Source organism: Cydia strobilella, chromosome 22 (genome assembly GCF_947568885.1).
Source record: "Cydia strobilella chromosome 22, ilCydStro3.1, whole genome shotgun sequence".
Lineage (NCBI taxonomy): Eukaryota > Metazoa > Arthropoda > Insecta > Lepidoptera > Tortricidae > Cydia > Cydia strobilella.
In genome coordinates, this window is record NC_086062.1 from 8,230,710 (window position 1) to 8,243,278 (window position 12,569).

Genomic DNA, 12,569 nt, shown 5'->3' on the forward strand with positions numbered 1-12,569 from the left:
CAAGCCCGCACGAATGCGAACTCATCAACCAATCGCGTTTTGGCGTTAGACTGCACGATTGGCTCGAATTCGTGTGCGTGACACCACTGTAGTACTGGCCCCATTTTTATTGCCCGTAAGGCCCGTCCTTAGATATAATGTCAATGTTCCTGATATATAAAGCGAAAATAATTATTAATAATGTTTTTCGACATTAATAAGAACTGGTCATACATTATGACCATGCTTGTGGCTTTACTTTACTTCCTCACGATTTAATATTTTCTTATCCACTAATTCTTAATTACCTACCTAATTACAGTAAACTTATTCATTATTTTTCACAACGACGGGACTTAATCGCGTAAAATAAAAATAAGAAAAAACCGGTCAAGTGTGAGTCGGACTCGCCCACCGAGGGTTCCGTACTTTTTAGTATTTGTTGTAATAGCGGCAACAGAAATACATAATCTGTGTAAATGTCAACTGTCTAGCTATCATGGTTAATAAGATACAGCCTGGTGACAGACAGACGGACAGAGGAGTCTTAGTAATACGGTCCCGTTTTTACCCTTTGGGTACGGAACCCTAAAAACGTAAAAGCGTGCGTGGGGCGTGAGTAAAATTGTTGTCAACAAATAGGTACTTAGCTAAACTTTGTTTATTCAATTAGTGGTTAATGGAATCAATAGAGAAGTCATAGAAGTAAGTGTTAGTTTCTGCTCATACATAGGTAATGACAATAATTTAGCAAGTAATTTAATCCAAGGCAAAAGCAACATAATTATCATCATCATTTATTTAAATTATAGTTCATCATCAAAATGGGTTTACTACATTCACTTTGATTGTTAAAATCATATTAATAATACATATATGTAAATTTAAAAACCGGACAAGTGCGAGTCGGACTCGCCCACCGAGGAGGATTCCGTACTTTTTAGTATTTGTTGTTATAGCGGCATCAGAAATACATCATCTGTGAAAATTTTAACTGTCTATCACGGTTCTTGAGATACAGCCTGAGACAGACAGAGACAGACGGACAGTGGAGTCTTAGTAATAGGATCCCGTTTTAACCCTTTGGGTACGGAACCCTAAAAACATACTTTAAACAGCTCAGAATAAGGAGCATTAACTATATAATTTTGATGTGCATTCCATATGTGTAAATTGTATTCAAAAATCCCGATTAGCAAATTATTGACAAATATTTTAAGTTGGAGAGTTTTAATATGGAGAGAAAACTGGAGTAAAAGATATAATATATCTAGCAAAAAGCTGAGATTGGTACCCATTGCCTATACCACAAACACACCTAGATGTAGTTTACTGTTCAATTTTTTTTTTCTTTTTGCGCATGTTTTCTATAATGTCTGTGAAATTAAGTGTATGTGTATTTTGTTTTGTCTCTTGTGCATTTTTCTTTAATTTTTTTGGTATTGGCAATAAAACATTTTTTATTTTATTTATTTTATTTTATATGCAATAAAAGAGTAAATGGGCCTGGGCTGGCCATATATTTCGAACAATGGATAACGGGTGGACTAAAGTCACAGAATGGTCACTAATAGGCTCACCGTGAAAACAAAAAAGACCAAATAAAAGATGGAGAGATGAGCTAGGGAACTTCGACAGAGTTCTACTGGTGGAGAACAGCGCAGAACAGGAAAAAATGGGAAAATCTGGGGAGGCCTTTTCCGCACACGGGACATGCAATTAAATACATATATAGGTCAGAGTGTACTGAAGGGGACCCAAGAGAAAAGACAGAAAATTTTGTACAGTGACAGTACAAATTTCTGAACCGAACTTCACTATTTTGTCATGTAAGAAATGTCAAATTAAGTATATTTTGTCATGTAACAGTTTTCTCTAGGATCCATAATTATCATCTAATAAAGTTTTAAAATTAATTGACTTGACTGACCACTTTGTCCAGCTAACAAAAAAATTGTGAAAATGTTTAGTCCGGGGACTGAAAATTATGCATTGAAACAATTCTATAAAGCAGCCTAAGGGGTTGCTGCTATATTTTCTACTCAAAACTTTATATAAACTGACATGACAATGTTTAAATAGCATTCATCCTCATTCCCCAGTGAGGAAGTAAGAATTGCTAAAACATTGTAGGTAAAGGAATATAACACACATTCAATAATGTTATCAAAGTAAACAATATTATTAATAAACTCTTGGTACCATGTGGAAACATAATAATAATATTAGCTTTTGTGCCCTGGTTCACTCGAAACAATGAAGTGCAAGAGACTATCTCAATATGACCACCGTAAAGGAAGAGATTAAAAAGTTCGCTAAGAATTATATTGAGTGCCTGGCAAGGCATCCCAATCCACTGGCTTCAAAATTACTGGACAAGATTGGAACAGTACAAAGACCTAAAAGGAAGCACATCATGCAAAATGAAAGCAGTGGTGAAGTGGGACGATGGTCTCCAAAACCCAAAAAAATATATCTACATACAGCAAAACTTAACAAATTACTGACTGATGGCAGTTCAAATCAGAACAATAAAAAAAGCTTTTGTGCCATTCTCAACCATAAACGAAATTTTATTTAATTTGTTCTTAGAGCATAAGTTGTCTATTTGTTAGCTGTCAATAACTGGCATACCAGTGCGAAAAGAATCCATCTTAAACACCAAGCGACAAATACATTAAATTCTGTTTGAAATATGTGACTGGGTGAATATGTGGGTGGGGACAAACTCTTGGTTTTGTAAAGACAAGAGAGGAATGAATCATTATTACCTCATCCATACTTTTAAAACTAGATCCCCATAGAGATCTGTGGAATTTCTTAAAAAACAGGTACAGGTACTAGTGTTTTAATAGATATTCACCACAGCACATCGGAAATGATTTAAATTCCGGTATATTTCTTTAAACATAATTACACTGTACTATTAGAAATATTAGAACAAATTAAATTATTTTCAGAAAAAAAAATACCATAAACTCAGGTAACTTTAGTCCAGAATTTACAACTTTGGTCCAAATTTAAGTTCCAGTAAAATATGTATCACTAAATTACAGTACGTTGAAAATGGCCTGAGTGGCTTTGAGAAAAGGATGGTATGGCCATGTCTCTTTGTTTTGCTTGACTTGGCGGGGGCACGGTAGTAACATTTTTCAAATTATGTTGAGTATCTAATATAGAAAAAGCATTATCTAAGCTCCAAAAATAAATGTAACAAGTACGCCTCAAAAAGGCTCCATAATAATCAACATTAAAAACTGGACTATAGTTAGTGTTTACGGTATTTCAGTTTATAATTACATTGTGTTGTATATGTAGTTATTTCACTGCTGGCATATCACCATGGGTTACATGCATTTGTTAAATGTATTTGAACTAAAATGGAGCTTAGCAAAGGTCTAGTGTCTTTTTGTGGTCAATTTATAGATTATATTTTGCAATTTTTCCTCATTTGCTTAAACTGTATGTACTTCTGGCTGAGTTGACATAAGAATAACTACCCTATAAACAAGATATCATAATTCATAACAAAGTATTTGAGTCTTCACCCCAAAATGTCAAATTTATGACCAAGATAAAGTTGATATGTTTTTTGTAAGAACTGAGATATAAATTCAGTGACGTTTTAAGTGACATTCGGCAGCAGTGACCTGGACATATCCTAACATACTAGCCAATGTCGTACCTTATAATAAGCACTAATAATACGCGCAGGCGACGGCAAGCCGGCGTGGCTTGTCTCGCCCGATAATGCCTTGTATTTATTTTTACTCGTTACGTGTACCACAGCTGTCTTCTGCTCTCCCGGCCGGGCGCACGGTTTCCACTCGCTATAAAATCACCTTGTACACCCCGATTAAAATGTAATCTAATGAGTCCACCGTGGAAACGTGCCGCGCGACGCCCCTTTGCTATATTTGGAAGCTTGCAAGAATTTCTATGCCCCAAATCACAGAGAGCGACTAAAAAGATTCGTATTAAAAGCAATAGGAAAGTTTCGTTTACCTCTTTCGCGGCCGGCGGTCCACAAAAACAATATTCCAAGAGAAATCACAATGTAAAATTGTACACTCAAGACTGCTACACACGGCGGGCACTATTCACAGCCAACACGGAAAATTCACAAATGACTAGTCGTACACTGATGTAAACAGAAAATACACAGATTACACGAACTTAAATCTATGATTTCCACAAAAATACCTAGTTTAACCGAAAAACGCGCCAACTGTCAAAAACTAAAAAACTACAAGCACCGGCGCCACGCGTCCGCGCGGGTTGAGTCCGCTTTTCTGACTGAGCCAGTCCGTCGTCGAGTCGAGGCCGACCGCACTCCACACGGCCCGACATTCAGATCAGTTCGAGCATACTGACGACAATCACACACTGCATACATCTGCCGCAGTTTATTTTTCCATTATAAAAATACCTAAAACCGCATTTTATAATGACTTAACTACTTAGCCAAATATTACGACTATTACGAGATGAGCGTAAACGTTATCATGTCGCTATGCGACAAAATCGGATGGCTGCTCTATCGTTGATTCCGGCGATAAAGTAAGACGGCCGTGTTGAATAGATCACGACGGACCACGAAAATACGTATAAGCCAATACTCATCTATATTCGTACGGGATAGACATTACCCAGACGCGCATGCGTCAGTTGGTCCGCGACGTCAGTTGTATGACAAGGTATTAACCGATCGATTTCAAAAGAAATGTGTGGAGTTGTTTATGGTATGGGTTACTTCGACATAATTATAGATTGGTGTACATCCAACAGTCCAACTAGACTGGAATTTAATAGGTAAACTTCTATAAAATTTAATAACGACATATTAATAACACTTGCACTGCGTGTGTCATCAAAATCATTGTAGACTTACCTCGGTCTAACGCTATCAAATTATGGAGAGATTGGAGAGACCTCGATATCTCAATAATTATTAAGAGAAGCAAGCAAATGTAAATATTTACTTACAGAGTTGGTCAAACCAAATTGTCATTAAATAAGAACAAAAAAAATTATACTTATCCTTTTCTTTTGGGTCCTAATCTGTTTTTTTTTTTTTAAACATTTATGGCCTGGAGCTCATAGTTATTATTCTGAGAATCTGAGGTCCTAATACTAGTGTAAGACAAAGATAGTATGATATTCACTCTGTCTATGTTTGAAATAAGACAGTTCTTTGACAAACTATACTTCATAAAATGTACCCACTAGATTATTTAAACCGGGGCGGTCTTTGAGAACTTTGTATAATCTTTATATATACGATGTGCATAGCATTCCGAATGGTTTAATGAAATACCGTACTTAAATGCAGCCAATGCAGGCATTAAGGCTAATAGATATTATACGGTTATGAAGTCTGTGTGGAATGCAATTTACATATTTAGACTTAAGGGCGCCGCACATTGTCGGACACGCGTCTCGCATGACATGAACATTTGACAAGTGACGGTAGTGTAGATGCGCTTTATTGAGTTTTACTTTTTATTATGGACGGTATAGAAGGGACGACAATCTCTTATGGCAGAACTATTGCAAAAGTGACCAGCTTTCAGCTTTAAATAATAGTTCCTAATCTCTCCATTGGCGCTAGTTAGGCTCTGGGACATGAGTACAACATGAACCATATAAGGCAACAAATAACCCGACCAAATTACGTAGGTTGTTTTTGGTAGTATTTTGGTGTATGGTGGCGCCGCCTAATTACTGTTTTTTGATGGACACTTTTCATACATAGAGATCTGGCTCCTTTATATAGTCTCCATGCTTTTTATAAGCAAATGTCAATCACTGGATTTTCTGGACAGTGATTGTAAAACTGTACCTAAGTATAGTCTGGCAAACAAGTTTTATCAGTATGTCTACCTAGTCTAACAGTAGAATATCATTACGTAATTTAAAGGGCCATATGTACTGTAAAACGTTGATACATGTGCGAATAGGTAATTCGCATTTCGCAACTCGTGCCTATTTAAAACACTCCCTTCGGTCGTTTTTAATTTTTCGCCACTCGACTTTCCTATTTCTCGCACTTGCATCGTAATGTACTATTATGGGCGTATTAAGTGTAACGAGTTGTTACTAACGACTGAAAACAACTGTCGCATACCTAATCTGTAAATGACGGTCATTCGAAGATTAAGCAATCAAACAATGCTATCACCATGCTCACTCTTAACTTGATAGATAGTTGTCTACTCCAAAATGCCTTAAGACTTATAAAACACAAGGCACTTACGTCTTACTAATTTATTATTGTTTTTTGTGCGTCAATTGTTATCAGATAGGCTTTTGAATAAATATTTATTTATCTTACTCAACTGAATTTCAAGAAAAATGTGGCCTTACAATTACATGAACAAGCACGTGATTTTTCAATTTAGTATAAACAAAGAGGATATAATAAGATAGAGCGGTACTGTCATAGTAAATTTTGTAACCACTGTAAATTCACTGCCATCTATCGACATACTTTAAAACTAAAAATGAAAATTTATAAAAATCCTTTAAAATGTAATTAAATATGGATAAATGATTTTTTTATTTGCATTATTCATTTTTATATGATTTTGACCCATGTTCTTTCACTGATATGCGTTAAAATTATAAATAACAAACGAAACCGTCAACGCCCTCTATACGAGAGTAGGCCAAAACTAGTGGCGCCATCTGATCGAGAATCAAATTTTCGTGGATTTTTGAGGCACGTTTTTTCCTTAGACTGTATCCATCTATTACGGAGGTATAAATCATGGTTCAAGTCAAGAGGTACGACGTGAAATCCCATTTGAAAAATCCTCTACGTTATATGTGTATGACGTCTCTCGGGACTATTTGAAACACCTATGGCTATTGGGAACCATGAGAAGCAAAAGCTTAGAGTATAATTCTTTTCGCAACAGAGACAGGTTGATTGTTGGCGACGCTGATTTTAAGGCCAGAGATAAGAGAAATCCATAGCAAATTTAGGAGTGTTGATATATTACGAAAGTGACAAATCACACGCATTATAAAAATGAAAACAGGTAACTTCATCACTAACAAGGTACCTACTCAACACCAGTATGATTAAAATGCTGTAAAATTAAGCAATAATTTTATCTAAATACTTGTATTGTCGGCATTCAATTAACGAAAATGAGCAGCTTTATCATTTATCCGATAAATTCAAATCTGTTTTTATCTTCATTAAATACCGAATTACGTCAATGCAATGCCACACTTTTATCTAAGCATAAAGCGTGCGTCAATCGCTTATTTTTTAAACATAGATTTGGATTTAATGGCCCTGTAGCTATCATTTGTGATCCGGGATTCCGAGATTACATTAGTACATTGTGATACAAGTGAGCTAACTTGGTCATTATACACGCAATAAGAAAGCCGATGTGTGTAATGACCAATGCACACGCGTTTCATACGACGATTTTCAACACACTTGCGAGTAAAAAAAAGAAACTTTCATATGAATCATATTTTAATTGTTAAAACAGTTAGTAAATAGTTATTTACGATACAAGTGCGGAAAAGAGGAAATTCGAAACGAGTGGCGATAAATTAAAACACGACCGCAGGGAGTGTTTTAAATCGACACGAGTTGCGAATTACCTATTCGCACGTGTATTGTACAACGTTTTACAGTACATATGGCCCTTTAAACTTTCGACACTTGCACTAAAAGTGCTTTTTTGCGCACTAGTGCGAGAAAGTAGCACCATGCTGTAAAGATTATAAAGATTAACAATAGATTTTTTTAAATAAATTTTATTCAAATTTGAAACGAATTTCGTTTCTTCCGCAAATTTTATATGGAAATTTTAACAGTTTAGTACAAAAATTAGCACAAAAAGCAAGTCCCGGGATCAAATCTTGGTAAGGGATATTTTAGTTAACTAGTAGTTCGCCCCGAACTGAGAACTCGCGGTTCGCCAAAAAGTTAGATAAATTGAATGCACCTACCTAGTCGGCAAAGGATCGAAAACCGCGTGCGATGTTGTTGTTGTATGTCTAGTGTTATTGTTTAATTAATAAATTAAAAAAATGCCACCATAAGTAGTAGATGCCATTACGATTTACGATGGTACTGGCAAGCGGAGGTCAAAGCGCTATGCAAAATATGAATCTTTATAATGAGTAATGACTAACTGGCGCTGGCCTGTGCAGGCGCCATCTAAACATATTGACAGTCTATTTTTTTTTCTTTTTATGTACAATACAATACTATACAATACAAAAATAAAACTGAAACACAAGCAGAGGTAAACAACAGGCGGTCTTATCGTTAAAAAGCTATCTCTTCCAGACAACCTTTGGGTGGCGGAAATTAATAAATTTACATAATATATAGTAGGTGTTGCAAATGCAATGAAAGAAACCTATTTCTAAATACACAGAAAACAGACACATAACCATGCAAATAGAAATAAACAAAATAAGAATATATATACATATATACACAGTATACATAAACATACATACACTACTATAGCCCGCTCAGATCCCGATTGATTGCGCTGTTTAGTTTGTGTAAGTCACGCATATACATCAAAAATCACTTGCGTTTCTATGTGTGAACGGCACGTCTGTATACGTGTCATGCGTCATAGTGTCAGTAAGTTGCTTAAAAATAGTACTGAGCGGCCGGCAAACGGCCGTCAATCTGCTGTCGCAGGGCGAGGTAATTCGAGTCGGGGCGGGGCGGTGCGTGGCCGTTCTATATGATAATACTATTTACTTATTCTGTGCTAATATGATCCGGGCCACAGAATAAGTAAGAGTATTATTTGAAATTTCTACGTTTGTTCAAATAAACTCCAAATGAAAAAAAAGTGTTTGTGCCAGTTCATATGTTCATGGCTTTGCACTATTCCGCCAAATTCTGTAATTTAAAGACGATGAAACGTGCGTACACGCATGGATTGACATTAATTATTGACACATGGTTTTGCTCAATCACAGTAAAACACGCGTGGATCATTTAACTCACCCGGATCGGGATTTAGGTACCTATCTGTTACCGTTTTTTTATTCCTTGCTATAAATTTGTGAATTAACTGCATAGAAATATTTATTGACTATTAAAGTCGATATAGGGCGCTGTTTAATTACTATTAATATTTATTTGTTATTTATTATAGAGTAAAAGTTTAGTGTTCTCGGTTGCCAGGCTCGGGAGTCGGGATCAAGCACACATATTTTTTTAATTTATTAATTATCTTATCTGTATTTATTACTTAATATTGTAATAGTAGGAGTTAGCTAAGTACCTATAACTATTAAAATTTAAATAATTTTTTTAAATATTAAGTTAAAAAGTTCACAAACCATGTTACCTATTTTTAAATAAAAACATCTAGTCAATTTTGTCTTTAAAGACAAACCAGGGGTTCCCAAACTTTTTCAGACGCACCGAATTCATCCTTATCTTGCTCTTGGGGAAATTAGTTTTTAGTTTTTATTTTTATTTTTCCGATGTTAATGAATAAATAAACCCAGTTTCTAGTCTTAAGTCTGAAAATCTATGCTTAAGAACAATACATCGGCCCCTTTCCGAGTATAGGTATATGTCAAAGGTTTAATTTTAATATTAAATATTTTGCTCACCTATATTTCGATATAACCTATATTATATATATATTATATTATATTTATTCAATAAATGTCAATATACAAAAAAAAAACAATTCCATAACAACTTAAGGCTAAACTTAAGCCTAGTCAAACAGTCCCCCCCGAGTTGTCCCTGGCGCAAAGGTGCCCATCACACTAGCCGCGTTACCACGTTGAATTGCGATGGACAATCTATATTATATTATATTGTTAAATGTCCAGTAAACAGGTCGTAAAGGTAGATAAAAATAAAATATTATCTGAATCTTATTGCGAAACAATTATTTTTTAATAGTATTTTATCATTTCTTACTATCTGTTAAGATACTGATCTTATCTTTAATTGGAGTGAGCGTACTATTGATTGCGGTAAATAAGTACTTATCACTGATATATGCCACATATATTTAGAAGCAAAAGAATTTAAAACTTACTGTCGTTTGCCAGTAAGGCGTTTAATGCTACAAATAAATTTTAAATTTTAAATTTTAAAATTTCTCTCTCTCTCTCTCTCTCTCTCTCTCTCTCTCAAATATACGATTGATTAAATAATATATGTTATTTATAATACTAAGTAGGTACCTATAGTTGAAACGGTATATTTAACCCAATGATTTCACAGCCCAGATATGTCTTAAATTTATACACTGAAAGTAATTTTTAAACGTAATATGCTATTTATTTATTTATTACAAAAGCAAACAGTGAAAACACCAATGGTAAATTAAATTATTTGCACGGCCAAATAACTGCCATGAAATTCACACGAAAGCTCAAACATAAACTGCACTTCAAAATGTTTTGTGAATGTGCAGTAAAATTTATAGCATGTGGCTTCGAATTTAATGGGAATTCCAGATTCCAGAATACTGTAGTAATTAAAAGGCTTCAATTTCTTAATTTAAGTTTAAAAAAGTAAATTATTCGTCTAGCATCGTTAGTACTAGTAGCTTATTTTGTCGCTTATTTATACTGATCTTGTCTATTGACACTCCCACACTATATTCTGTTCAAATCGGTGCAAAGTTAGCTGAGGCGCACTTTAATTACATGTATCTCTTGACTTTTCTCCTTGCATTATTTTTACATGTCTCTGTTTAGCCGGATGGTTGACTGGTAGAGAATGCCATGTAGGTAGGTACATTATTTCTGTATAGCGAGTCAAACAATGCAGGAAACAAAGAGTCTCCACTTTTTCATAATACATAATTTTAAACGTTGACTCTTTTTTAGGGTTCCGTACCCAAAGGGTAAAAACGGGACCCTATTACTAAGACTCCGCTGTCCGTCTGTCCGTCTGTCTGTCTGTCTGTCTGTCACCAGGCTGTATCTCAAGAACCGTAATAGCTAGACAGTTGAAATTTTCACAGATGATGTATTTCTGTTGCCGCTATAACAACAAATACTAAAAAGTACGGAACCCTCGGTGCGCGAGTCCGACTCGCACTTGGCCGGTTTTATTTCTTATTAGAATCTAATTTATTTCCCAATATTATGTAAAACGTAAATTTAAACGTAATACGAATCTAATTTGGAAATATTAATTCATAAATTAGCTAAAATTTTAAGTCAATTGGCATTTCCGTAACTCCTGTCCCCGTACCGGTACAGATAATCGCCAGTGTATGCGTAAATTGCGTAATCTATTTACCTGGCTTGTGGCGCCATCTATGTAAATTCTGGGATAATAGCATTTACTGAAATTCCAGATTATTTTCCCGTAGGACAGTTGAGTTCTAATGTAAACAAACAAAGGAAAATTTTCATTTTTATTGATATGTATTTTTACTGATCTGTTAGTAACAATAGAAACGTGTAGGTGAGGTACTGAGGTATACTACCTACACGTTTCTATTCATACTAAAATCGCTTATTGATTTAGAACTGGAATATGTTGAGAACCATTGTACCTATAAATTATTAAGTAATTTAAATGGATTTTTAAATTTTTTTCCTTCTCATAATATAGCTTTCCCGGTTGCATCTTAAATTAACCCTGGGTCCGCTTGACAACCGAATCCTAAAAATTGGCACAAATACAAATTAACGAAACCCTTAAGGATACCTACAATATGAAAAATGTAAAATGACAGATAACTAACGGTAAAGTAAAAACATTCCTATACCTTCAATAGAACGAAAGTTTACAAAGCAAAACATCCCCTTTTCACTCTAGAGCTCTTAATTGAAAGAAGAGACAAATTACTCCTCATAAAATAACCAAATAATGTTTTAACATCTTATTGTATTTCGTCGATTTCAAAGCGGTATTCCGGCCCGCCCGGCGACGATGACGTCATAGAGTGCGCGCGCACCGCCGCATCGATCGGCACCACAGTCTTTAAGCGCTGCAGCGCATCTTGTAATTACTAAGGCTAGACCGTCAATTGGCATTAAGCGGCTACAATACAACCGCTTTACAGCGCCGCGACTAAACGAATTCAGAATTTAGCAAAACGCTGAAATTACCGGTCGCTCAATGTAAAATCAACTCTAATGTTAACACCATTTGAGTGCATAACGCCGAAAGTACAATTCGCGTCCGAAGTTGCATGTCTCGGAAGTATTATTTCGTTATTATAATGGATTCACAAACGATTTTTCTAATGAACAAAGTGCTTTTGGAAAGTGGTAATTTGGGTGGTAACACTTGATTGGTTGATTTACAATTGAATGTTATTGACCTATCCTTGGATATACCGATAAGTGAGTAATGTACCTAAGGGCAAGCACCATTCACTAACCCGGGGTTAACCGGTTAAACGGAATTACCATGGTTACCAATACAATTTGATCTGTGTAAAATGTCCCCTAATATTTATTTATTTATATTTAACTACTGAGATTGTTAATTAGCTTAGGGATTAGGGATGATTAATATTAAACTTAACATTGGAATGTTAAAAGGATGATACTTTTTTTGGCAAAATTCCAAGTCTCTTATTACAAATAATATTTCGATT

At 35.1% G+C, this 12,569-nt stretch overlaps 1 protein-coding gene across 4 annotated transcripts in view; it reads right to left on the reverse strand.

The window, feature by feature from the left end:
* Positions 1-12,569, reverse strand: part of LOC134751389 (plasma membrane calcium-transporting ATPase 2) — a 194,388-nt gene that overhangs the window by 162,167 nt on the left and 19,652 nt on the right. Inside the window, exon 1 of one of the 4 annotated variants that reach the window (XM_063686757.1) lies at positions 3,985-4,278. The exons of 2 other annotated variants lie outside the window; for them this stretch is intronic. The gene's annotated coding sequence lies outside the window, so the exon portion shown is untranslated. Of the gene's footprint in view, positions 1-3,984; positions 4,279-12,569 lie in introns of those variants that run through there. One more of the 4 variants, XM_063686766.1, reaches the window with a different exon arrangement.